This window comes from Sus scrofa, chromosome 13, assembly GCF_054392235.1.
Source record: "Sus scrofa isolate SSC_HxYL_T2T_F1_AM1 chromosome 13, Sscrofa_HxYL_maternal_Yorkshire_Landrace_v2.0, whole genome shotgun sequence".
NCBI classification, from domain to species: Eukaryota; Metazoa; Chordata; class Mammalia; order Artiodactyla; family Suidae; genus Sus; species Sus scrofa.
The window spans coordinates 154,899,095-154,925,894 of NC_139395.1; the positions used below are offsets into that span (position 1 = coordinate 154,899,095).

General features: G+C 35.6%; 1 protein-coding gene, 1 long non-coding RNA gene and 1 other non-coding gene across 6 annotated transcripts in view; 2 read left to right on the top strand and 1 right to left on the bottom strand.

Annotated features, from left to right (window-relative positions):
- Positions 1-26,800, top strand: part of GSK3B (glycogen synthase kinase 3 beta) — a 233,450-nt gene that overhangs the window by 3,450 nt on the left and 203,200 nt on the right.
- Positions 7,693-7,776, top strand: MIR6529 (microRNA mir-6529). The gene has a single exon (NR_162183.1). It is a non-coding gene; the product is annotated as a microRNA mir-6529 (primary transcript).
- LOC146397716 (uncharacterized) lies at positions 18,976-24,086 on the bottom strand. The gene is made up of 2 exons (XR_014824790.1): positions 23,179-24,086; positions 18,976-22,666 (listed from the first exon to the last, which is right to left on the bottom strand). It is a non-coding gene; the product is annotated as an uncharacterized LOC146397716 (long non-coding RNA).

A 26,800-nucleotide genomic window follows, 5' to 3' on the forward strand; every position in this document is an offset into this window, starting at 1 on the left:
AGATCAACAAGTTTTGATTAATTTCAATTAATTTATAAAAGCGGATTGTTAAATCTGAATTTAAAGGGGCCTAAATAGGAAAATAAGAGAATTTGAGAAATGTGTTAACATTCATTGATGGAGGTCAGAGGGAGCCTCTAAAAGTTTGGAATTTACTGGAGGTTGCTGAATAAAATATTTGAAGATGGGGAGTTCCTGTCGCTGTGCAGCAGAAACCAATCCGACTAGGAACCATGAGGTTGCAGGTTTGATCCTTGGCCTCGATCAGGGGGTTAAGTATCTGGTGACGTCGTGAGCTGTGGTGTAGGTCTCAGATGAGGCTCGGATCTGGTGTGGCTGTGGCTGTGGTGTAGGCTGGCAGCTGTAGCTCGGATTGGACCCCTAGCCTGGGAACCTCCATCTGCTGCGGGTGCCGCCCTAAAAAGCAGGGAAAAACAATTGAGGATGATTTGGGCAGCTGAGTTGTTGGATTAGAGTAGAGATATAAGAGCCTTTTTAGGGAGTAGTAGGAGTAGTGGGGTATGTTGTGAATAATGAGAGAATATAAAGTAAAATGTGAAAATGTGATGAAAAGAACGCATTTGAGAAACAATGTGAATGAAGAACTGGCAGAACTTTCGATTGGTTTGAAGGGGAATATTTGGGAAGGAGTCAGGAGTTAAAAATAAATTCTGATGTTATTTGTCTGGGAGACTTGACCGCCGAGTTATATTGTTGATTGTAATGGGAAAGCTGAGAAAGTGATGAGATGAGAGGGTAGATGAGTTCACTTTTTAAAAATTTAATATACAATAGGTTTCCTTGAAATTCAACAGACAGCAGTTACTGGCAACGACATTTAAATTTCCAGTCTATTGACTGCACTGTTTCTAATTTTTCTTCACCTAAAAATGTCAGATTTATTTTTGGGAGTAGTAAACTAAAGGTTTTTATTTAAATGCTTTCTATTTAAAGTCCTAAAAAAGAAAATAATTCTTTATGTAGATTGAAAAGTCTCACACTTGAAACCTAAGTTATGCCTAGGTTGGTATACCTGATGGTAATTTATTCGAAAACGAAGAAAATACTTTTTGGACTAAACTGTGACATGAAAAATTTAGATATTTTATACAGCCTTTAATCTTTTAAACTTGTTTTGCAGAAATAATTGTCATTCTTAGGTAAACCTTGCATTTAAAATAATGGTAATATGCAGACTTTACCAGAAATTAAAAGTTGATTTTGTAAGTATTTTTTTGCCTTTTTTTGTTGAGTTAAGCATTCATCCCAGTTTAAATCAGTATATTTGAATTTTTTTTTTTTTCCTTTGGTGAAACCTGTTTTTGGATCCACTTCCAGATTCAAGTGTTAGTAAATAAGTGTTAATAGCTATACAGTTCTTCTGTAGAATCATATGGTATTTTACTCAAAATAAAGATAGTAAGGGATGGTCTTTGGTTAAACCATTAGTAATAATCCTTTTGGTAAACTATTAGTGGAAATTTAACTAGTTGTCCAGCTAAGACAATGAGTATCACTTACTTCCTCATGAAACCTTTATAGATCAAGATTTTTTTTTTAGTGAAGAGAGAATAATTGATAGTAGTTGCACCTTAACTGTGCAGTACTTAGCTGTATGGTGACTAAAATCAAAGAGCAGGTGTCAACCTAGAGTTTCTTTATTCTTAAGGGAGTTTAATCTCTTTGTGACACATATAAAAATTAGGTTATTAGAATTTAGCCTATTTCTGGATTGTCCATGTTAATGTGGAAGAGAGCTCATGTGTGAAACTGAAAACCAGAACTTTATTTTCATTCCTTTCCCCATCAGACCTTTCCAGAGTTGTTAAAACACTAAACCTTCATAGGTTCAATTGCATGCTCTCTTGTCACTTGCACTTCTAGAATGCTGATTGTGAAATAACTCTAAATTGCAGGTACTAGGCAAAAACTTCAAGGCACCTCAGAGAGTCACATATCGATTTATGATTGGGAATTGCATTTAGAAAATAGGTGACATTTCTCATTTCACTGGAATAGTTCAGCTGAAAATCAGTGTATACTTGTACCTTGTGCTGGCTGCCCCTTGTTTTGGACTTGGGTTGCAGGTGTGAGATACTGTTTTGAAGAGGCATCAATACTGGGGACTCTAGAGTTTTTTGTGTCAGCAGCAGATGTTGAGACCATCGAGCTCTACTTTTGTGTGTGCTTTATGTTTAGAGAAGGCAGTGAAATGCCTGTGCTGACGCTGGTGCCACAGTTCCATACTTGTTGGAAGTGTTCCACACTTGCCTGTGCTGACCCTGGTGCCACAGTTCCATACACTCTTGGGATTGTTGCACAGGGATGGGATGGGGCAAGCTGTGGGACTGCTGTGTCTCTTGTGATGCTCCACCCTGCAACAGAGAATAGAGGGGCAGAGCACGTGAGTGTGATGGAATTATATGCTGGTATTAACAGGACCAACCTGATTTCCTAAATATTGTTCTACTAAGGACATAATCACCATGAATAAATGAATTTGTTGGAATGTTTAGCATCATTTTCTAGCCTTTTTTTGTGTGTGGGGGGGTGGAGAGGGAATCTTGTGTGATATTTAAAGATAGAAGTATTTTCATGGTTCATTGGTTTTAAAGTAGAGGTTGCAATTTTTGCTTCTATCTTGGGTAATATAGATCTTTCTTGTTATATAAATTATCTTTGAAAATGATTGAGTGCGATGTAGAAATTATTTGAAGACCTGTGTGAATAGAGCAGCAAGGAAAAACTGACAGTGGAGTTAAAGGAGAATAATTTGTTTTCCCAAGAGTTCCTGCTATTATGATAAAGGATAAAGAGATATTTATTCTTTTTTTTTTTGGCCATTCCTGGGCCAGGGATCAAACTCTTGCCACAATAGTGGCCCAAGCTATGGCAGTGGCAATACCAGATCCTTAACTGCTAGGCCACCAGGCAATTCCAAGGGATATATATTCTGTCTATTTATTATTTTTTTATTCTAGTTTTAAAAAATAAGTTAATATTTAGCACGTAATGGACATTCAGTAAATTATTTCAGTTTGTACCCGTGTTTGTAATATGCTTGGTCTGGCACAAGATATAAAGACACAGCTTTTTAGATTTGGATTTTTAGTTTGCAGTTTCCTTTGTCACTTTTGCTCATGTTTTGGGAAGAAAGGTTTACTTTCAAAGGGTATGCAGGTTGAAATTCTGATGATTATAAAATCATCCTTTTATAATGATTTTTTTCCATTATTGCTGGTTTGCAGTTGAAGTTTCCTTAGATCAGATTGAAGCAGTGATATTTGCTTATTTTGAAACAAATTCTGCCAAACCAACTTTTCCTTTTGTGTCTATGATACCATGGCCAACAATGGCACAAATGTGAGCCTTTAACGTATTCCCTTGTTGACATAGTCTGCAGTTGTTAATTTCTTGAATGTCCTTTCAAATCATTTTAATAATAAAAAGTAAACATTTGTGACAAAGGAGGCACTATTTTTCTACAAACTCGTATTTTCAATAATGGTATAATTTAAATGAATTTACAGACTGAGGATTGAATGAGCATGCTCTAAAGCCAGAGAGATGTTAGGTAAACAGGCAAAAATATTAGTAACATTGGTGAAAAGCATAACATTAATACTTCATTTTTCCATTACTATTAATTGTATCCTGTTGAATTTCTTGGCTTAGGAAGCTTAGGTTGCTTTAATAGAAAGGGGCCATGAATAATGAGATTGACATGTGATATACCCATTGCATGTTTACTACATGCTAATAAGAACTCTGCCGAATTCTTTACCTGCAACAGGTCTTTTTTTTTTTTTTTTGGTCTTTTTAGGGCTGCACCCTTGGCATATGGAGGTTCCCAGGTTAGGGGTTTAATTGGAGCTGCGGCTGCCGACCTACACCACAACCACAGCAATGAGGGATCCAAGCCACATCTGCGACCTACACCACCGCTCATGGCAATGCTAGATCCTTAACCCACTGAACAAGGTCAGGGATGAACGGAAACGTCATGGTTCCTAATTAGATTCGTTTTTGCTGTGCCACAATGGGAACTCCCATGCAACAGCTCTTTTAATCATTACACCTCTACAAAGTGGCTAATACTATTATCCCTACTTTATAGATATGTAAATGAGATTTAGAGAGGTGAAACAACTTGAGTAAGATTGCCTGACCAGAAAGTTACTTTGCTAGAATTGAAACCCATGCATTCTGATTCTAGAGCTCTTGCTCTTTGTTATAAATGTTGCAAAGAATGGATTGCTGTTACCTTAACACTTGGATTCCAGAGATAAGCTAAAGTGCCCTTTGCTTCTAGGATAGTTTTTCATTGATAATTTGGCAGTGCCTGCGTAAGACTTTCATGATTAGTACTACTTTTTAAATTAGTTTCAGGCATGCCTGTTAGCAAATACTTAAATTACTTAAATACTTATTTTGGAAAAAAATGCTCAGTTCTTTTAAGATTTCAGAGGAAACATATTAATTTGAACATTGAAAATGAAAATATTAGAGCTTCTGCCATCACAAAAGGAAAAATAAGTAATATATGGTATTTTTTTGTTTCATATTTGGTTGGAGCTGATTTTTATTGAAAAGCATTGATTGTTCATAAGTAAATTTTTATTGAATGGTATTGATTGTTCATAAGTAAAATTGATTGTTCATAAGTAAATTCTTTCCAGGTAATATTAGAATGTGATTCTCCAAATTAGCCATTATTAAGGATTATTATTTCTATCCATCTCTTCCTATAGGTTGTGAAGTGTTCAAAGTGTTCTACTCTTCCTTTCAGTATTTGACAGCAAAGTTCATGAAAGTTTTTAAAATTATTATTTTTATATGTATATAGGCAATCAGTTAAGTATCTTTTGGCTACTTGTTATGTCTGAAACTGTGAGCCTTCACAGTTTAGTTTTTGATTTTCTTTTTTTCGTTAAAGGATAATAGTGTGCATCAGTGTGCATTTGGGTTATTTGGAACTTCGTCTTTCTGGAATTGGTTAGTATTTGACAATCAGGAAGTAAATCAGAAAGTAAACCAGAAAGGCTTCTGAGCAGCTGAAATCCTCACACAAATGGTGTATCCACTTTTCTCTATTTTTTGGCTTTTATTTAGAGTTCTTTTTTCTTTTTTGGCCACATCTATGGCATGCAGAAGTTCCCAGGCAAGGGATCAAAACTGAGCCACAGGGAGTTCCTGTCGTGGCTCAGTGGTTAACAAATCCAACTAAGAACCATGAGGTTGTGGGTTCCATCCCTGGCCTTGCACAGTGGGTTAAGGATCCGGCGTTGCCGTGGGCTGTGGTGCAGATTGCAGATGTGGCTTGGATCCCGAGTTGCTATGGCATAGGCCTGCAGCTGTACCTCTGATTGGACCCCTAGCCTGGGAACCTCCATATGCCGAGGGAGTGGCCCAAGAAAATGGCAAAAAGACAAAAAAAAAAAAGCAAAAAAACTGAGCCACAGCAGTGACAAATCTGGGTCCTTAACTGCTAGGCCAACAGGGAACTCCCTGGAGTTCTTTTTTTTTTTTTTTTTTAATTTAATACATAATTCTAAATCATTCAGTTGCCTTTTAAAGTTAAAAAAAAATTTTTTTTTCTTTCTTTTTAAGGCCGCACCTGTGGCATATGGGAGTTCCCAGGCTAGGAGTCAGATTGGAGCTGCAGCTGAGGCCTACCCCACAGCCACAGCAACACCGTCCTAGCTGCATCTGTGACCTATGCTGCAGTTTGTGGCAACACCAGATCCTTAACCTACTGAGTGAGGCCAGAGATTGAACCTGCATCCTCATGGAGACTATGTTGGGTCCTTAATCCGCTGAGCCACAAAGGAAGCTCCTAGTTGTCTTTTTTTTTTTTTTTTTTTTTTTTTTTTTAACTGTAAATTAGAAGGGAATGAATGTACACTGATACTAAGCATTACACCTTCTAAAAAGTATAGGCAGACAATTCAGGAAAATAGGCATATTGGGATTACTTAGTGTAGGCTTACACTGCTCCAGGGGACATCACTCTGATAATTGTTCAAAATGTTGACCTAGAAAAAGTTAAATTATACTAACTTCACTCTCTTTTAAAAGGACAGGGGGCGGGCAGGAAAGTCTCTTCTGAATAGCTGAGGTTCTGTAGTAACTCTTCACTGCATCAGACAGTCTCTAATTTCTTGGGTACTGAAGTGATGAGGAAGAAAACTGGGTCATCTCTGTCTGGTTGACCAACTCTAGTTGGCTTTCAGTGATAACAGATAAAGGTACTAAAAGACTTCAGTATGCTAGCCCAGAGTATCATTTCCAACTCTTTCTTCCATAGTTCATCTGTATATATTATTCAGCAACAGTCATCTCAGCAACTCAGCAACAGTTGTCTTTTTGTTTTTTTTTTTGTGCTTTACATGGAGTTGGTGTTTGGATTTTGACATGCCCTTCACTTCTGTTTGCAGAATGCTTAGAAGGCACTGCGTGAAGTCATTTAAGCTTTCTTTTGAATTGTGATTAACTGTTAGAGAGTAACCACCAAATACACTTATGGCCTCTGTAACGAGAATTGAAAAGGTAGGTATATTAATTGTTGATCTGAAGGACAGTCATGACAAAGTACTTTTTTCTTTTTTGGAAGTCTAAGAAATTCTTAGGGGTTTATTTGACTAATATAAGAGAAAAGATGATTCAGATTCTTTTCCAAGGAAGGCTAACCTATTTTTTTTTTTTTAGATGTGACTCCCTCTACTTCCCCTTATTTCATAAAATCAGTTAATTCTTCTTATTTCATTAACCACTTTCTTCATAATCTGTGTTGAAATTATTCAGCTGAGTTAAATTTCTCCTCCTAAACTTTTGAGTTCCTAAAGGCAGCACCTGGAAAATTGGAGTGCTAGAGTTATGCCTGCCATCAGACTGACAGTATTGTAGGTGCATTTACTGTCTTACTAGAATTTTAGAGCTTTTGCACTTCACACATTATTTAAACTCTGAAGGGAAGGGGGAATCTTTGAGTTGGTAGGGCTCCCATAATGATACATAGTTATATGTGTATCGCATTTACATAACATACAGTGACAACCACAATTATTAATTGGATGTTGTATGATGAACAATTCCATACTTGTCTTATTTACATATTTTGCTTTAAAAAATGGAATTTACTTACATTCAGAAGTTAAAAGCATTCATCAATCTCCGTTTCTGCCTGTAGCTACTGGTTCTCTTTCTTGGAGACAGCTAGGATTCTCATTTCTTAGGTATCATTCCATAGATATTCTGAATCTTTACGGTAATTTCTGTTGTGGAGTTACATTTTGTGTATACAGACCTATATTAATCCTGGCTTTAGCATAAGAGTGTTAGAATTAAAACAAAATTTAAATCAGTTATTCCAGAAAATTGCTATTGTTTTTCATCCTAGTAGATTACTAAACCCTTATTTTTCCAAATGTGAGTTAGATGAGAAGTACAAAGATGAGAGAGTGCTTCTCTTGTCATTAAGAGGTAAAGTGATAATAATCATAACCAATGAACTTTTGGTGGCACATTTAAAATATTTGCCACGGTTTGTGTAGTTGAGAAATCGTATATAGTATCAAATAGATATTGTGTGTTCTTGCAGGAAATAGTTGTTTATTTTATGGTAAAGAAAAAGACAAAGATAATTGATATTTTACCTTAACTTTCTATTTTTCTAACATCTTAGATGAGAGAACCTGTTCTCTTGAGAGATCAGAGGCGCAGAGTGCGTCAATGTCAGTGAAGCCTGTGCCTTTTACCTCTTTAAGAGCGCACGGTTTCATTCTGCTCCTAAACCAAGCATTCCTTAGTCTTTAACATTTAAAAAAAATTGTTTTATTAAGTAATTCATTCAGTCTTATGATTAAAGAAATTAAAGAATGTGGAAAGTCTTATTATGGAAACTAAACTTTTGTCCCTCATTTCTGTTTCTCAGGCAGCTTTAGTTATGACAGCTATTTTCTTTAGTAGTTTTGTCATAATTTTAATTAGTATGTTGTTTGTCGGTTTCTTAAAATTATTTTTAGTTATTACTTACTGTCATTCCCACCTCCCTTTTACTATTTTACTAATATAATTATATCATTATTTTTAAATAATTTATTATTATTAATGATTAATATTCAATGTGTAGACATTACACAGTATTTGCAGAAGTGAGTAGTATACAGTGATTATATTTATTTTTAAAAACTGCATTATTGATACATAATTCACATACCATAAAATTCATTAATTTAAGGTATATGGCTCAGTGGTTTTCAGTATTCACAGAGTCAGGCAACCATTTAGAACATTTTTATCAACCCTAAAAGAAACCCTCTATCCATTAGTAATCATTCCTTACGTTTCCCTTCCTCTCAGCTCTAGGCAACCGCTAATCTATTCTCTGTCTCTATGGATTTGCCTATTCTCGACATTTCATATAAATGAAATCATACAATATGTGGCCTTTTGTGACAGGGTTCTTCTTTTACTTCACATGCTGTCTTCTAGGTTCATCCATGTTATAACATTTATCAGTACCTCATTACTTTTTATTGTTGAATAATATTCCATTATATGGAAATGCTACCCATTTGTTTATCTCTTCATCAGTCAGTGGACACTGGATACTTACCTTTTTGTCTGTCATCAGTGATGATGCTATGAGCATTTGCAAGCAGATTTTTGTGTAGACGTATTTTCAGATTTTCAAGGTATTTACTTAGGAGTGGAATTGCTAGGTCATATGGTAACTCCCTTTAATGTTTTAAAGAATTATCAAATTGTTTCCAAAATAGCGATCACATTTCCTTTCCTTTTTTTTTACACTTTTTTGTTGCCATTTTCTTTATCTTGCACAACTTGCAATGATCACCATCTTGTTTTTACTCAAATTCTATTAAGCATTCTCTAGACTCTGCTTACCCTCTGTTCTTTTCCCGGAGTATCCTTTTTCCTAGAGTCCTGTCCTGCTGGGATCTGACTTGGTTCTTCTCCAGGCCCTTGCTGTCCAGCTGTCATCCTTTGACTTCCTTCATTGCTCTTCAGGGTTCACTCTCCTATTTCCTTGTCCCCTTGTCTTTGCATCACTGAGTACTTATCTAACATAATCTCAGGACATCAGCCAGCAGTGCCTGGAGTATACACTGTTTGGTAGATGTTTCTGGAAAAGTTTGTAGTTGGTTGTGTTTTCCACATTTGCTCCAAAAGGATAATTAAGAGGTTGACATACTTTTTTGGCAGGTATCTCACCTTTTCAGTATCTAGATACTGAGGCATAGACGTTTGGGAAATTTGTATTGTTATGATCAAGTAATTACCATGCCAACGTGAAACAACAACATGAAGCAATTATACAAATACAAACAATATAAATATTAAGCAGTTATTTAAACCAGAGTGTTCAATAGAAATATAATGTAAGCCACAAATGTGAGTCTTTTTTGTAATTTAAATTTTCTAGGAGCCACATTAAAAAGAGTAAAGAGACAGTTGAACTTAATTTTAAGAATATGTTTTATTTAAGGCAGCATATCTGAAATATTATTCCAATATGTAATCAATATAAAATTTACTAATGATAAAATTTGCATTTTGGGGTACTAAATCTTCACAACCTCTAGTGGGTATTTTATTCTCATAGCACATCCTAATTTGGAGTAGCCACATTTTAAGGTAGCCACTGGTTGCTGGTTATTATACTGAACAGTAGTGGTGCAGGTTTAGAATTTTCCAGGAATTGTGTTATTATGTAATATTGTTGTCAGTCTGTCTAATCACATACGTATAGTCTATTTATTCTCACGGAACAGATAAAGTGTAGTTTAAAAACACTTCATTGATTTGTCTCATTGCTTTGTTTTGTTTTTAGTCATGTCTTCAGTTTATTTTGAAATTATATACCACATTAAAGGAGATTGAGAGATTTATGTTCTTCAGAAAGGTGCTTGGTGTAGGAGGTAATGACTTTTTTCCCCATATTTTAGTACATCTGTTAAAAATATATATTAAAATTCTTATTGTTACACTTGTTAGATGTTGTCATTACCATGATTGTCCTGGTCCCAATGGAATCTTATTAGCCTAAAGTCATAAATTTTCTCCCCTTGCTATCTGAAAGACCTACCCAGCTTTTAGAATTGCACATGCCACACAACTACTTAGTCTTCCATGCCTTTTTTCCAAGGCATGAGATGCATTTATTTGCATGTTAACTCCTTTAGCACAATCACTCTCATATTCTGCATTGTATTCTATAGTTAACTTGTCTTATCTCTCCCTAGATGATTATAAATTATAGTGTGGCAAAAACAGTATTTTACTCACCTTTGTATTTCCTGCAGTGTGGAACACAGTGCTTTCTATAGTGGGTTACTTTAATGCATATTTGAGTTGAAAGCAATTTTTTATGCTAGTTACATGTATACTATATGTGATAGTTACATGGTGTTAGAGTTTCCAGGTTATCAAACTATCATTGATGTTTCTAGGAACACTTAAGTCTTGATAAAGAAATTAATTTATAAAGCTAGACCTGGGCTTTTCTTTAAACATGAAGGAGTAGTAGTAGTGAAAGCAAAGAGACAAAGAAATATAGACACTTACGTTATACTGCGGATTAGCGCAGAGTGGCTGTGAACTCTGAAAGGATAGCTGAATGAAAGAACTAACTTGGGTGCAAGGTTGCACTGGTTGGTAAGCACAATATCTTTGAAATGTTGAGTCTGTCCAGCTACTACAATATCCCCAAGCCTTCTAGGAGTTTATTTGGAGTGGATGAAGGTAGAAGAGAGATTTAGAATAACGAAAAGTGACAAATCAGTTCATTTATTTTCACCAAGTAGCTTATTCTGCAGGAGACATAAATAGGCTATTTTAATATGAACAAGCTCTTTCACCATTGATGTATTTAGACATGGAATTATATTGTGGGGGTTTATGAAAACTAATTTTTACAGGTTCTCTCTTTTTTTTAAATCTCTCAGATAGTATTTGTCTGATATAGTGTATATTAGTATGTCAATTCAAGAGCTTTCCCAGAGAAAGTAAGAACTATTAATAAACAATATAGATTCTCTTGCTAAATAAGACGGCTTCTTAAATAGTGTAAAATTTGGCTGCCTGTATTGGGTTTTGAGAAATCATGTCGTCAGGCTAATAATTTGGTTTTTACTGATCAACGTGGTATCTGCTTCTCTGACTAAATGTGTACATTGTAAGATGTTTGGCTGGCCTAGGGCATGATTCTTAGATGAAGAGAGTTATTTTCTCTGTAAGTAGCAAATGCTTGCTGTGCCCTTGAATCTGAGAAGAGTACTAAAGAACAAAGTACTTCTGTTTAAATTCAGTTGAACATCAGGGATAACCTTTATTGAGAAGCTTTTGAGACTTTAGAATTACAGTATATCTTTACCTCCTGTCATTTTCTAGAAAATTAAAGAATGGCTGTGTACTCTCAAAGGATAGAGGACATATTCTAGTATTATATTTTTGCTGTAGTGGAGAATGAGTACGTAGTAAGAAACAAAGAGCCTGTGCGTAGTGACTTCTGAAGTAGGAGTAGGTGGGCCAGTTCCTGGGGTCCTTAGAAAAGAAAGATCCCCCAGAGCCAGAGATTTTCTGCCTCTACCATCTCGTATGTGGCATTGGTATAAATTATAGAGCTTGTCAGCTGTCATTTGTTTAGGAGTGAGGTATTGTTTAAAAATGCTACTTTATGTTCCAATTAAAAATGACATATTTTTGTTTCTTACATATACTTAAGAAAGGCTGTGTACTTTCTAAAGTTTAGGGAAGAGGTAAGAAATGCTGCTATTGGAGTGCCCATTGCGGCTTAGCAATAGGGAACCTGACTAGTATCCGTGAAGATGTGGGCTCAATCCCTGCCCTTGCTCAGTGGGTTAAAAATCTGGTGTTGCGGTAGGCTGAGGTATAGGTCATGGATGTGACTTGGATCTCGTGTTGCTGTGGCTGTGGTGTCAGCTGGCAGCTGCAGCTCTGATTCGACCCCTAGCCTGGGAGCCTCCATATGCCTTGTGTGTGACCCTAAAAAGACAAAGGATAAAAGAAAAAAAAGAAAGAAATGCTGTTGTTGACCATAGGCTTGAGGGTTGGGAAAGAAGTTAATTAGAAAAAAGGTAATGATTGTGATGAGTATTGAGTTTCCCTGGATGCTAATGATGGGAGCCCAGATCTCAGAACTAGAATCATTCAAATTCAGCTATCTTTGAGTGTTTACTGTGTGCCAAGCACTGTTGTTTCATTTAACTTTAACAAGGCTTTATCTAATCGATGCTTAATAAATGTTGGCTGTTGAAAAGTAAACCAGAAATTTTTAAAGTGTTGAATCTTGAACAAAGAGACCAAATTTTAACACATCAGTTCATAAGCATGTTTCTCTAAGTAGTGTTTTTTTTTTTTTAGTTTTTGGGGGTAGTTAAGTATTAATTTAAAAGGTTGATTTATGGCACTCATGACTTGGAGAAAATTTTCTGTGCTTCTGAGGAACTTTTCTTAGTTTTCTTAAGTTTAAGATCACAGTAAAAATCTGTGATGATACAAAATTCAGATGAAGTATAATTGGCTCCTATCCTCTGTACTGCCTTTTTCTCTACAGGTGAGGCCAGGTACACATTCTGTTTTTAATAATTTGGTTTATTTCCTACAGTTCTGGTAAATGAAAACTGATACACAAACATTTTCTTCTGTCTCCTCTACTTTGTAACTGGCAGGCTAGTAGAAAAATACTGTTTTCTGTCAATGTTGCAATAACAAGCCCTGCTGGATTTTTGAGACCACACTTATAAGAGGATATCTGGGTTTTAATGTATAATTGTTTATAAACAGAGTATTTATATATCCCCAAGGCATTTATTTGCTAGCTTAGCCATCCAGAATGCAGGCAGGAACTAGATAGTGGATAAAAATGAACACTGAAGAGCCAAAAGAGCTATCAAAGACTCTGAAGCAAGATATTTTTTAACCAATGTGAAAGTCCTTTGGTTAGCATTTTCTACCTATTCACTCTAAGCAATGTTATATTGTATTAAATACTCTATAGCCAAACAAGTTTAGGAAATGATGCTTATAGGATCCCTCTAAGGATTGTTTTACACTTGGATCACACTTTGGTGTCTACCTTAGGTATTCTGACCTTGCTTTTAGAAGAGAAGGGAGGGGAGCCAACATTTAAAGAACTTGCACCTGGTTGATATCTCCATTTTACAGACAAAGAACCTGAGGCCCTTCTGGAGTGTAAAGAACACAAAACTAGCAAAAGGGCAGAACTGGGAATGGATCCCAATCTCTCTGATGCCTAAATCTTTGCTCTTTGACCTTACTATCCTACTGTGTGATTGTAATGAACTGTCCATTTGGATTTTACATTTTAGAAACAACAATTTAGTAGTAATGCTAGAGAAGAGACAGAGCTGCCCCACTTAGGGAAGAAGGAGAAGATAATAAATTTACTCCCTGACACATGTCCTGTATCCTTGCTCTGTGTAGATGAATTCCATGTTTCAGAGGGGAAGGTTTTGGAGGATACTCTGTAAATTAAATTTCTTTTGGAGTGAGATTTTGTAGTATCTTTAGGTAGATATAGCTTTATGTCTATTTTTGACATAAGGCCAGAACCCCCTCTTTGATTAGATATAGTGGGCTTAGACAAGTTGGTTTTTGTAGTTTCAGTGTGCTCATCTGGATATGATAATCATACCTACTTTTCTGGGTGATTGTAACGCATAAAGGAGGTAATTATGCATGTGAGGTACTTGGCATAGTGTCTGGCAGAGTAATCTTAGTGCTGTTATTAGTAGTATTAATAAAAATAATTAAGGCTTAGGTGTAGGTTGTTATCTCTTTGTTTCCTAGTTTTTTATTTTGTTTTGTTTTTGAATGGGCATGTGTAGGATGGTCGTAAGGAAAGCTCCAAATTTTTTTTTTTAAGTTATGTGACGAAAAATCATTACCAGATGCCTTTTTAAAGTACAGTCATACCTTGTCTTACTGTGCTTTTCTTTATTATGTTTAGCTTTATTGTGCTTTGCAAATACTTGTTTTCTACAGATTGTAGCACTTTTAGCGATAAAGAATTTTAAAATTAAGGTATATACATTGGGTTTTTTTTAGACATGATGCTGTTGCATGCTTAATAGACTACCATGTAGTATAAACATAACTTTTATGTATATTGGGAAACCAGAAAATTTGTGTCACTCATTTTATTGTGATATTCACTTTATTGCGATCATCTGAAACCAAACCTGCAGTGTCTCTGAGGCATGCCTATAAGGGAAATTCTATCTTGAATATGTTTTACAGGGCGTTAAGAAAGTTACAGTTCCTGTTAGGGATCTGTCACCTTTTCAGTGAGTACTGTTTGTAATAAGCAGATGTTGGCCTAGTGCCCATAAAGTTTTTGTTTGTTTTTTTGTATCTGTATTTTTTTTATTTTTTAAGGGAGAATTGCAATGATTTTTAATAATTTATTTTGCTTTTTTTCTTAGGGCTGCACCCACAGCATGTGGAGGTTCCCAGGCTAGGGGTCGAATTGGAGCTACAGCTGCTGGCCTACTCCACAGCCACAGCAACGCAGGATCCGAGCTACGTCTGTAGACGTACACCACAGCTCATGGCAATGCTAGATTCTTAGTCCATTGAGAGAGGTCAGGGATCGAACCTGCAAACTTATGCTTCCTAGTCGGATTCGTTTCTGCTGCACCATGACAGAAACTCCTGTTTGTTTTTAATGTGAGAAGTGTATTTTAAGTAGATTTGATGTCTCTGTAGTCAGTCATTTTTACACTGCATATTTTTCTCTGGAAAACTATTTTCAGGCTAGTCTATGTGTAGTGACAGTTTGTTTTATATTTGACCATTAGGTATTAAATGTTTTAACTATCATGGGCAGACGAGATTACTGTGGAATGTAAAGATCTTTTTTTCCCCCAACTTGGATGTCTACATTCTTGTTCAGTAGAGTTAAATAGTCTGAGGAGTCTTCCAAAAATTTGAAGAACTCTTTATACCGTTCCAAATCATTGAAGGCCATTAACTGTGAATTGAGTTATGTAGAGTACACTATTTTTTTTCCTTCAGTTTTTAATCTTCCTTTTCAATTCTGAGGAAGTGGGGAAGAGAGTCTTTTTCCCCTGCTCTCTGAAAAATATTTTTCTTTTCTTAACTTTTTATTTCCTGCTTTGAAGAAGCCACAATCCTTGGAGGTTCTAAGAACATCGCTTGGTTTTCACAGCTTGAGGCAGAGTGATTTTCATGGGAGACCTTTTCCTATAAAATAAAATACTCTTTGTCCTTGCCAGGACATTTTTAAAGGAGCAGCTTGTTGCAGCACCTCACTGCTTTGTTACTAACTGAGCTGAGGAAAGGGAAGAATGAGGGAAGAATGAGTCACGGTTTCCTTTTTTCTCCTTTCTCGATTCTTTTTATTTCTCTTTTCACTTGGCTCTCTAATGGCACTGAAATTGGCTTCTGGTAGAATGGAGTAATTTTCATTAATATATTTATATGTTTTTTAAGGAACCTAGTAGTTCCAAACAGATGGTTGAATGTTTTTTCCATTTGGAGTGTTTATTTTTAAATGATTCATAATTAAAAAGCTTTCAATTATATAAAAGTGGAGAGAGTTGGGTAATGAACCACCATATGTCCATGTGTCCATCTCCAATTACTGTAATTATCTATATGTGGTCAATTTTGTTTCATCTATACCTTCACCACTATTCCAAATATTTTTCAACAGGTTTCAGACATTATATGATTTGGGGAGAAAATATATCTAAGAATGCTTAAAATAAACAAACGTAACTGCAGCATCATGATTCTACCTTTCATGGACTATTCAAAAAATTCCTTGACATCAGATATCCAGTCAGTGTTCACACTTCCCAGTTGTATTTTTTTTTCTCAAAAAAAAAAGGTGGTTTCTTTTGAATTAGGGTCCAAAACAGGTCCATATGTTGCATTTGGTTGCTGTTTTAAAATCTAATTGCTATTGATATTTTCCCCTCTTTTCCTTGTCATTTATTTATTGAAGCAATCAGATCATTTATCTTTTGGAATTTCCCACATTATGGATTTTGGTGATCTTATCTCTGTGGTTATTTAATAGAGTGGTATATTCCTTTATCCCCCCTTATTTCCTATATTTCACCTGCAAACTGTTTTAGAGTCTTTTAGATTTATTAGGTGGTGCTGAGTATTGCATAATATTGGGCGGAAAATACCGTTTGTCTTTTTTGTGATGTTATGGTTGATTGCTGGGTTTATTCTTGTCAACCTGATTCACCCTCCACTACAGAGTTCTCCACCATTCTTTCATCTACATTGATGACTAGTGTGTAGATTAAGGCAAACTGCAGTCCACAGACCAAATCAGATTCACTCCATATTTTGGAAATAAAGTTTTATTAGAACGTAGTCACGCTTTGCTTAATATACTGTCTAGAGCTGCTTTTGTGCTGCAGTGGCAAAGTAGGGTAGTTAAGACAGATGCTATATGACCTGTAAAGTCTAAAATATTTATTATCTGGCTCTTTGTAGAAAAAGTTTGCTGACCTTGATCTAGATTATTATATCTGATGGTAGTGATATTCTGTCATTCCTTCTGTTTTATTTACTGGAGTCCTTATGTAAAAAAGAACTTCTTTACCTCAGTCAATTATGATTTTTCCAGGAACAGCAGGAATGCCTGATTCTTTTCCTAGTATTTGATTGAGGTGGCCAGTGAGGTTTTTAAATTTTTTTAGTATGATTATTTAAATGAGAAAATACACCACGAAGTCCTACCAGTATTTCCCAGTATGATTTTATTTCAAGTTTAAGGGTTTAGGATTATAAGATTTTCCCTTTAACTTTTTTACGATTTATGTTTTAGCTCTTTTCAGTTACACTGAAAGCCTTGAGAGTAGTGAATTACTTGCTGTGTTATTTATATATACATATTAGAATTACTTTGAGCTTATTTTAGAAAATGGCTGCTGAAAACAATTTAAGAATTCTACAATTAATAATAATCAATAAATTCTTCCAGAAATTTACAGTCAAATTATTGTTTTAAAATCATTTAAAATGATTTCTCTTAAGTGTAAACCACTACTTGATGTATAGTTTGGTTCATTTGTTCATTTTGCTGTCACTTTTGGGGAATAACCTGTTTGCATTTTGATTTACTCTTGTTTTATAACTATAATTACAAATATTATATATATTATAAATTTCATGGTTCCAAATCTACAATATGAAGTATAGTCAGAAAAATCTAGTTTTTATCCTCTCCTTCCCCCATAGGTGACCAGTTTATTAGTTTTTGGTTATTATTAATTATATATGTGTGTGTGTGTTAGTGTGTATACACACACACATATATATTTTATATATATATATATACTTAGTCATAGTTCTCATTCTTTAAATAAACCTTACATTTTGTTTTGCACCTATTTTTTTTAAACATAACCAAAAATCTTGGAAATCACTCATCATAGAGGGTACTCTGTTACTGCTTTTTATATCTATATAACACTGATTTTTTTATTTCAAAAAGTTCCATATTGATTATATTAAAGTATTACATGGGAAATTTTTTTTTTTTACTTTAAAATGTTTTTCATTTTTATTTTTACTTTTTAAATCTTTTTAAGATCTCGCCTGTGGCACACGGAAGTTCCCAGGTTAGGGGTTGATTCAGCAACTCAGGATCTCAGCCGCTTCTGTGACCTATGCCCCAGCTTGCAGCAATACTGGATCCTTAACCCACTGAGCAGGATCAGGAATCAAACCCCTCATTCTTATGGATTCTAGTCGGGTTCTTAACCTGCTGAGCCACAAGAATTCCTACACAGGAAGATTTTAATGGAACCAAGTTCCTGATTCTTCTGCCCCTGAAACTTTTATTTTATTTATATCTTAAGGATATTATTTTACCTTAATAGATACTCAAAACAATATAAAAGTGTACAAAATAAAATATGTAAAATATTCTCTGATTTACTGCTCACTTTATTCCTGTCTCCAGAAATTACTACTAGTAAGTTCAAAGTATTTTTCTAGGCGTGTACAGTATTTAATATGCTACAAATAATTTTTAAACAAAATTGGGATCATATTAATATTTCGTAACTTGATTTCTTTAGTGTAATATTATCAATTGAGCTTTAAATTTGGATAATAAAAAATTCTTGAGTGTAACTAAAATTTAAAAAATGACTTTGAGACTTTTTTTCTTTCATTAACACTAGGCAACATATTGTGTGTATGTATAACTTTCTAGATTTCCTGTATTGTAATTTCTGCTGTAAAATTGAGAAAGTGGTTTGTGTGGCTATATTCGTCTTTCTTATGTTCAAACTTATATTTGGGAATAAATTGAGAAAAATTTTATTGTATTCTGTTGTGGCTTAATGCTAAAAGCAAATTCAAATAAAGGATACCTGTTAACTAGCAAGCTCCATAAAAACAAGAAAAGAACCTGCTTATCTTGATCATCACTAGGTCTCTAGCACCTAGGACAGCGACTGGTTCCCTATTCTCACTCTGTATTTGTTTTACTTTAGCCATAGTTATAAATGGATCATGTGTGTATCCCTTTTTCATTTGTTAATATGTCATGGTCATTTTCCATGATAATACTTAAGGATTCTACTTCATTCTTTTAAATGAATGTATTAATGGGAATACCATATGTTACATAATTAGGTAGTTTTGGAGACTTTAGTTTGAATCCCTCTGCCCCTTAGACTTTGATACCAGTGTTCTGTTTTTAAAATATTAGTGGTGATGAAGTTCCCGTTGTGGCAGAGTGAAAATGAATCTGACTAGGAATCATGAGGTTGTGGGTTCGATCCCTGGCCTTGCTCAGTGGGTTGAGGATCCTGCGTTGCCGTGAGCTGTGGTGTGGGTTGCAGACGTGGCTCGGATCAGGTGTTGCTATGGCTGTGGTATAGGCTGGCGGCTGTAGTTCCGATTAGACCCCTAGCCTGGGAACCTCCATATGCTGTGGGTACGGCCCTAAAAAGACAAAAAAAAAAAAAAAAAAAAAAAAAAAATTAGTGGTGAAACGTATTAAGTTGAGGATTATGATGGAATGAACACTTATTACTCCCTTAAAGTGTATATAACATAAGCACATGTTTATGTAGAATGGCAGTACATATGACATGCTTTAAACAAATCTAATGTATGACTATACTGATCATTAACATTAGAGTAATTCACTTTAAATAATTAAATATTTAAATTTAAAATATCTTTTTTTCCTTTGGCTTCATCCCTGGCATGTGGAAGTTCCATGACCAGGGGTTGAACCTCTGCTACAGTTGCAACCTGCGTTACAGCTGTGGCAGCGCTGAATCCTTAATCTGCTGTACCACAGGGGAGCTTCCTAAAATAGCTTTTTTTTTTTTTTCCGTTTTTAGGGCTGTACCTGCCGCATATGGAAGTTCCCAGGCTAGAGGCGAATCAGAGCTACAGCTGCCAGCCTACACCACAGTCGTAACAGTGTGGGATCTCAGCTGCATCTGCAGCCCACACCACAGCTCATGGGAATGCCGGATCCCTGATCACTGAGCAAGGCCAGGGATCGAACCCACATCCTCATGGATACTAGTTGGATTCATTTCTGCAGCGCCACAATGGGAACTCCCCAAAAATATCTTAATAAGCAATTCACATAAAGGTAAATGAAAATAGTCAACATGTGAAAAGAGTATTCAATTTGGTATAGTTGATGAAACATAAAAGTAGAATGAAACAAAATTACACTACTTCTTCCACAATGAAATTGGCAAAGATTAGAAATACAGTACTTAGTTGGTGACAAGGGTTTGGGCAGATGTGTTGTTGAAGAAAAGTAAATTTATATAGGCTTTCTGGAGGGCAGTGTGGCAGAGTTTCAGAAGTTCTACTTCTGGGACTTTAAGGAAAAAAAATAAGGATATGTTCATAAATTTACATATACATGAATGTTCATGAAAAATTTAATCCTGGGACTAATAACAGTAATACTGCTTAAATAGTGCTTGTCCATCCCCTACATTTATTTAATCCTTTCAGCAGTCTTGTGGTATTCATGTAATAGGATTAAAAATGGTGATATACAGTAATATTTACAGAAATAAGTTCATAATAAGAATAAGTTGCATGCATTGCAAAGGAGTATGTACAGTGTGATTGCATTGACTGCAACAAAATAGAGAAAACTGAAAATATTCTCCAAATATTTATACTCATGTTTATAATCCTTTATTACACTTACAATACAGCTATAATCCTGTTGTTCAAATATGTTAATTTTACTCTTTTCCTATCTTTTGGTGAACACATAAAACAGGAATTAATGGATAATCTTTGATTTGTTAATTCTTTGGTGTTTCTGGGAAATAGAAATAGAAAGAGTTGGAAGTTAAGCTTAAGTAGCTAAAGATTGAAGCCTGACAATGGCAAAATGACAGTATTGTAAATGTTAATTTTATGGTTGATGGCATTGAAGCTTTATCATAAATGAAAGAAAGGGAGGGAGAGAAAGAAGAAAGGAAGGAATGAAATAAAAAAGGACTTGCTATATTTTTACTTGCTATATTTTCATGACTTTTCTTGCTACAATCAGATATTTTCTCTTTTACAGTAGAAATTTAGTAATTCCCTTAATTATTGTTTCTTCTTAAGAATTGGTTTCTTTCAAATCTTCTAAGTCTTAAACTTTGTCTTGTACCAGCCCTTTTCAGGAATTGAGAAAATTAGTTCACCAGGTTCCCATTAATGAATCTGATCTATGTAGGACTAGAACTTGTGCTAGTTTTACTTAGTTTCATCTTTAAGACCTTGTTAAAATGTTTTTCTCAGAAAGGCCTTCTTTGACCCGTATTTTTAAAATTGTAGCTGTTCCTGGATCCTGTGCTTTTCATTTCCCTCTGTACTTAAAATAAAACAACAGCAAAAACATTGATCACTTTGTTATATACAATTTACTTATTTTGTTTATATCTAACTCTTTCCTCCTCCTTTGTTGAAAATTTAAGTTACAGTGAGTGCAAGGAGTTTTCTGTAGAGCCTTGTGTATTTCCAGAGCTAAGAGCAATGCCTGGATAATAGGATTTCAGTAAATATTTTTTTTGATAATGAATAGTGGATACTCAGTATTTGTGGAATGATTGGATATTGTCTTTAGTTGATGGAGGTGAAACTTCAAGTGTTTACAGAAGATTAGGATTCTGTAGTTGTTTTGTAGTGTGGTTGTTTCATTGTCAGTCTAGTAATAGAGTTAAATTTATAGACAAGTTGAAATTTCTAAATTTATTTCTGTTTAATTCCAGAACAGGGATTATTTTTAATTAGTAATTTAACTTTTATGATACTGTTTATGAACTATTGCTAAACGAATGCCAGTAAGGCTAATAAAATGAATACAGGGAAGACCTTTTAGCTTGCTGTGAGAGTCTGACTCTTTTGGTTCCTGTGAGGGAACTGGACTAAGGTTTAAGAACACTCTTGCTCACCCTCTCTGTCTCTCTGATTTTAAGATTATTCCCAGAACTTTGTGTTTGAGTGATATTTCTTTGGAAATTACAAGTTTTCAGGAAATTAAGTTGGATGAAAGTGCTGCATGATTGCTTTTTGCAATCAAAACTGTTGTTGAATGTTAATTAGCACCACAGCTTCTTGTGAAGGCTTTTAGACTTGAGTGATAATGAGTCTCATTAGGGGAGAGAGAGAGTGTAAGGTGTTCCAAGATCTTCACATTTATTCATCCACCATTTAAGGCCAACTGTATGCTAGACTATTGTACACACAAAAGTCGGCAGGACAGATTCAATAGTAAGGAGACAGTAAAAATGCTTGTTTCACATTGCTTCTCCCAGGTGTGGAGTTTCCCAAAAGCAGGAGAATTTATTTTCCTGGCTATTTCTGGTTTTGATTTAAATTAAATTGAAATAGAAAATGAGCCATTAATTAGTATTGAGGAGATGTGTAATCATGGTGTAATTTATATCAGTTTACTATTGAGCTAGGATAGGTATGAATGTATATAAATCTTGAGAGACAGGAGTTATAATTAGTGTTTTACAAATAAGAAAATAGAATTTCAGAGAGGTTAAGCCATTTGCTTAAGGTTCATAGCTTATAAGTTGTGGATTTTATTTTTTTTAATTTTTCAAAATTTTAATTTAATTTTTTTTGGATTGTTTTTTAGGGCTGCATCTGCAGCATATGAAAATTACCAGGCTGGGGTCAGATCGGAGCTGCAGCTGCCAGCTGATGCCACAGCCACAGTCACGCTGGATCTGAGCCTTGCCTGTGACCTATACCACAGGTCACGCAAGGCCAGACCCTTTAACCTGCTAAGTGAGGCCAGGGATTGAATTTGCATCCTCATGAATACTAGTTGGGTTCATAACGCACTGAGCCACAGTGGGAACTCTTTAAGTTGCAGATTTTAAACCAGGCCTATTGATGCTAAAGTCCATAAACTTTCTGTGGCACTTCAGAGGAAGCTGCCTTTTTTTTGTTCTGTAGATAATGGTGAATTACAAGAGATAGTGAATTTGTAAGTTGTGCTGCAAATGTTTTTCTTCCCAAAATTGAGTCTCTGGCTTTTGAGCCAGAGAATGTATGTTTATATCTATTTAATTAATTAGTTAATTTCTTGTTTGTTTGTTTAGGGCCATACCTGCAGCATGTGAAAGTTCCCAGGCTAGGGGTCAAATTGAAGCTGTAGCTGCTGGCCTACACCACAGCCACAGCAACGTGGGATCTGAGCCATGTCTATGACCTACACCACAGCTCACAGAAATGCTGACTTCTTAAAAACCACTGAGTGAAGTCAGGGATCAAACCCGAAACCTCATGATTACTGGTCCTATTTGTTTCCGCTGTCTGCAACGGGAACTCCGAGCCAGAGTATTTAAAAACAAAATTCTCTCTTTTTTTTTTTTTTCTGTTGAAAAAAATAAAATGCATTCGTCATGGCAAGAAATAGATAAAAAAAAAAGATAAAGGTAGGAGTGGCTCAGTGGTTAACGAATCTGACTAGGAACCATGAGGTTGCAGGTTCGATCCCTGGCCTCGCTCATTGGTTTAAGGATTCAGCTTTGCTGTGAGCTGTGGTGTAGGTCAGACACAGCTCGGATACCACGTTGCTGTGGCTCTGGCGTAGGCTGGTGGCTATCGCTCTGATTTGACCCCTAGCTTGGGAACCTCCATATGCCGCAGGAGTGGCCCAAGAAATCGCAAAAAGACAAAAAAAAAAAAAAGGTAGCTGGAATGGGGAGAGCAATAGTCCTGTTGATACACTGTTAACCTTTTGGTGTATAGGTGATATTTAATGTAATATAGTTTGGGTTCTAGGATTCCGAAGACCTGAAATCAAATCTGGGCTCCACCATTTAATAGTTTTGTGATTTGGGCTTTTGGGGCAGATTATTTTTTTCAGTTTTGCAGATGAAAGATCTGAGGTTTAGAGAAGGCAGCCTATATCATAAAGTTTTGATGATTAAATGTAATAAAGCATATTAGATGCTTATTAACGCATACCTAAAATTGCAGGCACAGCTTAGTTCTTTTACAGATAGGTATCTTTTATCTTTTACTGAAATGATTTATCAAAAATTATAGCTGCTTTTTTTTAAACCTAATATATCAAAGATATCTTTTCATTTAAAACACAGCATTTTAAGTCATCAAATAATAATTAATCCACACAATAGGATGCCGTAGTATATTCAACCACCGCTTCTTGGTGGATATTTGTTTCTAGCTTTTTTCTTTTGCAGTTACTAACAAATAATGCCTCAACAAATATTCATGTAGCATACCTTTGGATATGTTTTTATCCCGTTTGGGTATAATTGGAGGTTGAGAAGTATGTACACTTTTAAGATTTCATGGAGTTCCCATTGTGGCACGGTGGAAACGAATCCGACTAATATCCATGAGGATGCTGGTTCTATCCCTGCCCTCTCCCAGTGGGTCAGGGATTGCCACGAGCCGTGGTGTAGCTCACAGCAGGCAGCTGTAGCTTCTATTCAACCCCTATCCGGGGGAAGTACCACATGACTCAGGTGCAGCCCTAAAAAAGAAAAAAGAAAAAAGATTTCTGATCCATGTTGCTGTATAGCCTTTTGGAGAGGTTGTAATTATTTATATTCTTACTATACTGACCCCTGTTTCCCTGCACTCTTCCTGAATTATGTATTATAAATTTAAAATATCATTGTTGATTTGGTGAGTTTTAATTTCCATTGTTTTGGTGATTAATAAGTTTGAGGGTTATTTTTCTACATGTATATTGGCTCCATATACTGTTTTCCCATTAGTTTTCATGTCCTTATGCCAATTTTGGAGGGTAGCTGTCTCTTCCTTAGTGATGTAAAAGAGCTCCTCATATATGAATACTGTGAACTCATTGTATGTTGTATTGCCCCTAAATTGTCAATTTTTCTTGTAATTTTGCTTATGTTTATTTTTGGTTGTATAGAAGTTTAAAATACTTATATCTGGAATTCCCATTGTGGCGCAGTGGTTAACGAATCTGACTAGGAACCATGAGGTTGCAGGTTCGATCCCTGGCCTTGCTCAGTGGGTTAAGGATCTGGCGTTGCCGTGAGCTTCGGTGTAGGTTGCAGATGTGGCTCGGATCCTGCATTGCTGTGGCTCTGGTGTTGACTAGTGGCTACAGCTCCGATTGGACCCCTAGCCTGGAAACCTCCATATGCCGTGGGAGCGGCCCTAGAAAAGGCAAAAATTATTAACATATGTGTTGGTCTTCTAGATTTGGGGTCATGCTTAGTAAAGCTTGCCCTTCCCCAGAATAGACAATTCTTATATTTATTGGTCTCAGAACCCCCTTATACTCTTAAAAACTATTAACAGCCTTAAAGAGCTCTTGTTCATGTGAGTTAAATCTATAGATATTTGCCACATTAGAAGTTAAAATTGAGAAATTTATAAAATAACAGGAACATGTATATGTTAAACAACATATCTAATAAAAAACAATTATATTTTTCCAAATAAAAATCTTTTTAAAAAATCTCTTTGCAAAAAGAATGAGAGTGAATAGCATTGTTAATGTTATGTGAAATATTATTGTTATGAAAATAGTTTTGGCCCCATGGACCCTTTGGAAGGATCTGCAGATGGACTCTCTTTTGAGAACTGCTAATATTGATATATCAGTTATATTTTCTTGTATTTTTATGGCTGAATTTAAATATGGAATGAATTTGAATATAACTCACCCTCCCTCATTAGCCAACATTTTTTGAATGTTCCATTTTCTTGTAAATTGTTGACTGGATGCCTAGAATGAAGCTATAAGCCTGTACACCTTTTTTCAATTGTTATTGCCTGCCTTAACTGTTCACTGAAAGTAGTAGTCTTAGCAATCTTTGCTTAATGTCATATCCCTGTTATGGTATATTCTCTTAGGTTCCTGATGCATTCCCCCCAATCCCAGCTTTCAGTTTCACATATTTATGTTGCAAATTGTGGCGTATTGCTCTAAAAAATTGTCACCAGTTTTGAAATTTTTTTTGGCATATGGAGCTTCCCAGGCTAGGGGTCTCATTGGAGCTGTAGCCACCGCAACGCCAAATCCAAGCTGCATCTGCGACCTACACCACAGCTCATGGCAACACCGGATCCTTAACCCACTGAGCAGGGCCAGGGATCGAACCCACAACCTGATGGTTCCTAGTCAGATTTGTTTCCTCTGTGCCACGACAGGAACTCCCAATTATGAAAATGTTGTATAGTATTGTAGGAAATCTAAAATGTGTGTAGAAGCATAACAAAAAAGGAATATTTTGTTACTTCCAATATCAGAGTGCCGCAGATATGTTATTATTGCTGTCCTCTAATGGGGTTACTTCAGTATTAAAAATACTAGCAAGTTGAACATGTAAATTCCTTCTCCACTCTTAGTAAATTGTACATCTTTGATGGGCTGCTTAGCTTCTTGGGATCCCTTGCTCAGCAGTCCTATGTTTGTTATTTTTTGTGTGTTCCTAGGTGCTTTGGATACAAAGAACAAGACACCATTTCCCCTGTCACTAAGTTTTCAGGTTAATGAAGAAATAATAAACATGTTATGTGATAGGTATTATAGCTATAAGCAGTTATGAATATTATGGGAGAGTCTAAGGAGGCTATTATTGAAAAATGATGAGGGAGTGAAGAGAAGGGAGTAGTCTTAAAAAGATTGAGGTTGTATAGTCTTCCTTAGTATGTGATGACTTATTTGTCTATCTAGGTCAAGGGAATCTAGGAGTCAAGAATGACTCCCCGCTATTTGGCTTGGAAGATAGTATGGATAATGATGTTTATAGGGAATATACTCTACTCCCAACAAAATAAAACTCTCTGCACAGCTGTATTTTCTCAGGCTCTATTCTTTTGTTTTTCCAAGATGAGTTCAGTTATGGCCCTGTTGAGTTTGGATGGGCCTGGAAATATTCAGGTGTAGATGAATGAGAGGCATTGAAAAGCTTCTAGGAGGGTTGTATGGACTAGAGAGTTAGCACTGTAACTTAAGTGGTTGAATGGAGATTAATATCCTTTGAGAATTCTTAACAGGAGGAGAGAAGAAAGATCCGGACCCTCCAACATTTGAGAGACAGGCAGAGGAAAATGAATCCTGCAGAAAGTAGTCAGAAGAAGCCACAGAGACAAGGCTGGACCCCCAACCCACCACATGACAGTGGGAGCTCCTCTTTTCCCTTTTTGCAAAAATTGTGTAAAATATATATTTTAGGTAATGCTGTCTATGATTTTTGATACCTTTTTGTGATACTTCAGTTGTCAT